Raw genomic sequence first — 4119 nt, forward strand, 5'->3', positions numbered from 1 at the left:
CGCTACTTTGCAATATTTGCGAGTCGTTGCTTAATTGATCGTGGAAACTGTGGAAACCTTAGTGTTCCTGATATTATTATTTTGTTCCACGGTTTATTCAGTGATAACTCTGTTAGTATGGGCGGTATTATTGCTAAACGGTTAAGTCTGAACTGTACAAAGGGCCCCATCTTTGGAGGCATCTATGCTTCACGCCTAGCTGCACATTTTAACATACCTATTAGGCATTATGAGAAGGAAGAAAAATTGCTGCCTCATGTTTATTTAGATTATAAGAGTATGGTGGCACATGATTTTATTGTTAAGAATAGGGAAGGGGAGCTTAAATACAAATGGTTCTCTCATAAACATCATCCTGAGACTATTACCCTGTCTACTCCTTCCTTGTTTGATTTATCTTCAGGCCAGTACCTTGTTCCGTTAGAGGCTATTCACGCCTACCGTAACCCTACATCAGCCACCGAGCCATAGTTGGAACCACAAGTTGATCCTCCACGACAGTCTAATTACCATTGGGATCCGGAGATGATTGCCAACCAGTGGCAATCAGAGTCTTCTTCATCGCAGTACGACCCCAACTATTATTATGGATATTCGCCAGGCCAGCTGTGGCCATAGACCAACTTAGGCCAAAAGCCTAAGCTTGGGGGAGTACGTATTTCCCACCGACATTATATTCATGTTCACACACTCATTGCTAGATGTCGGTGCTTATACTTTTTCATTGTATCATCCATTCTAGTTTATTTTCCTTTTTATGCTTTCTTCTTGTGTGTTTAATAAACCTTAAGAAAAACAAAAAAAATTAGTTGCAGCTTTTAATTAGTTTACTTTCCATGCTTGTAGTAGTAATTAAAAAGAAAACCCAAAAATATTTCCTGTTCTTCTTTTGCTTGTTGGGAGCTTTCCCGTGTAAATAGTTTTATTTCTTTTCTTTTGTTTGGGGGTAGATAGGAGAAGACCATAATTAAATTGTTGAAGTGGATCTTATATGCATTATCGTTGATCTGACAAAAGAGCCCGTATTGCCTTGTCTTCTCCTGTTTATTGAATGCTTGCAGATTCTAGCCTAGTCCAATGCACGTGCACTAATATTATTATCCACATCGTTCGGTCGTGCAAGTGAAAGGCAATTATGATGATATATGATGGACTGACTGAGATGAGAAAAGCTGGTATGAACTCGACCTCTCTTGTTTTTGTAAATATGATTAGTTCATCGTTCCTAATTCAGCCTATTATGAATAAACATGTTTGCAATGACAACTAGATATCATAGTTCTTGTGCCATGCTTGATTAGCTAGGAGCTTATAATGGTTTACCTTGCATGCCAACATGCTATTAAAATGGTTGTGATGTGGTATGATAGGGTGGTATCCTCCTTTGAATGATTTAAGTGACTTGACTTGGCGCATGTTCACGCATGTAGTTGAAACAAAATCAACATAGCCTTCACGATATTTATGTTCATGGTGGATTATATCCTACTCATGCTTGCATTCGGTGTTGATTAATTATAATGCATGTTCATGAGTGTTGTCGCTCTCTAGCTAGTCGCTTCCCAGTCTTTTGCTAGCCTTCACCTGTACTAAGAGGGAATACTGCTTGTGCATCCAACTCCATAAACCCCAAAGTTATTCCATATGAGTCCACCATACCTACCTATATACGGTATCTACCTGCCGTTCCAAGTAAATTTGTATGAGCCAAACTCTAAACCTTCAAATAAATATCCTGTTTTGTATGGTCGAATAGCTCATGTATCAACTAGGGCTATCCGTATCTTCCATGTTAGGCGGGTTATTCTCAAGAGGAGTGGACTCCGCTCCTCACTCACGAGAAAGTGGCTGGTCACCGGGATGCCCAGTCCCATGCTTTATGCAAACTAAATCAAAATAATTACAAACAAAACTCCCCCTGGGACTCTTTTTAGTTGGAGGCACTCGTTGTTTCGAGCAAGCCATGGATTGATGCTTGTTGGTGGAAGGGGGAGTATAAACTTTACCATTATGTTTGGGAACCGCCTATAATGTGTGTAGCATGGAAGATATCGCCATCTCTTGGTTGTTATGTTGACAATGAAAGTATACCGCTCAAAATATTATTCACATCTATTTCAAAACCGAGCTCTGGCACCTCTACAAATCCCTGCTTCCCTCTGCGAAGGGCCTATCTATTTACTTTCATGTTGAGTCATCATCCTCTTATTAAAAACCACCAGTTGGAGAGCACCGCTGTCATTTGCATTCATTACTGTTAGTTTACATTGTATGACTTGACTGGATCTCTTTTACCATGAATTACAATGTCTAGTCAGTCCTTGGTCTTTAAAGGTGCTCTGCATTTATGTTTTGTGGTCTCAGAAAGGGCTAGCAAGATACCATCTTGTTATATCATATTATGATTGTTTTGAGAAAGTGTTGTCATCCGAGATTTATTATTATTGCTCGCTAGTTGATTATGCCATTGATATGAGTAAACATGAGACCTATGCGTTATTGTGAATATGGTTAGTTCATAATCTTTGCTGAAAACTTGAATGCTGGCTTTACATATTTACAACAACAAGAGCAAACAGAGTTTGTAGAAGTTTTTCTTTATCACTTTCAGTTTGTCAACTGAATTGCTTGAGGACAACCAAAGGTTTAAGCTTGGGGGAGTTGATACGTCTCTGTCGTATCTACTTTTCCAAACACTTTTGCCCTTGTTTTGGACTCTAACTTGCATGATTTGAATGGAACTAACCCGGACTAACGTTGTTTTCAGCAGAATTGCCATGGTGTTATTTATGTGCAGAAACAAAAGTTCTCGGAATGAACTGAAACTTCACGGAACATCTTTTCGGAAATAATAAAAATCCTTGCAAAAGATGAAGACCAGGGGCCCCACACCCTAGCCACGAGGGTGGGGGGCGCTCCCCTACCTCTTGGGCCCCCAGGAGCTCCTCCGACCTCAAATCCAACTCTATATATTTACTTTCGGGGATAAAAAAATCAGAGAGAAGGATTCATCGCGTTTTACGATACGGAGCCGCCAACAAGCCCTAAAACCTCTTGGGAGGGCTGATCGGGAGTCCGTTCGGGGCTCCGGAGAGGGGAATCCGTCGCCATCGTCATCATCAACCATCCTCCATCACCAATTTCATGATGCTCACCGCCGTGCGTGAGTCATTCCATCGTAGGCTTGCTGGACGGTGATGGGTTGGATGAGATTTATCATGTAATCGAGTTAGTTTTGTTAGGGTTTGATCCCTAGTATCCACTATGTTCTGAGATTGATGTTGCTATGACTTTGCTATACTTAATGCTTGTCACTAGGGCCCGAGTGCCATGATTTCAGATCTGAACCTATTATGTTTTCATCAATATATGAGAGTTCTTGATCCCATCTTGCAAGTCTATAGTCACCTATTATGTGTTATGATCAGTTAACCCCAAAGTGACAATGATCGGGATACTTACCGGTGATGACCGTAGTTTGAGGAGTTCATGTATTCACTATGTGTTAATGCTTTGGTCTGGTACTCTATTAAAAGGAGGCCTTAATATCCCTTAGTTTCCACTAGGACCCCGCTGCCACGGGAGGGTAGGACACAAGATTTCATGCAAGTTCTTCTCCATAAGCACATATGACTATATTCGGAATACATGCCTACATTACATTGATGAATTGGAGCTAGTTCTGTGTCACCCTAGGTTATGACTGTTACATGATGAACCGCATCCGACATAATTCTCCATCACTGATCCATTGCCTACGAGCTTTCCATATATTGTTCTTTGCTTATTTACTTTTCCGTTGATATTGCTATCATCACTACAAAATACCAAAAACATTACTTTTGCTACCGTTACCTTTTGCTACCATTACCACTACTATCATATTACTTTGGTCATAAATACTTTGCTGCAGATATTAAGTTTCCAGGTGTGGTTGAATTGACAACTCAGCTGCTAATACTTGAGAATATTCTTTGGCTCCCCTTGTGTCGAATCAATAAATTTGGGTTGAATACTCTACCCTTGAAAACTGTTGCGATCCCCTATACTTGTGGGTTATCACATCACATAGCCTATACCATGTCAATGCCTCTCCCTTCAAAGATAAAGGGAAGACCT

Source organism: Triticum urartu, chromosome 2, assembly GCF_003073215.2.
Source record: "Triticum urartu cultivar G1812 chromosome 2, Tu2.1, whole genome shotgun sequence".
Taxonomy (NCBI): domain Eukaryota; kingdom Viridiplantae; phylum Streptophyta; class Magnoliopsida; order Poales; family Poaceae; genus Triticum; species Triticum urartu.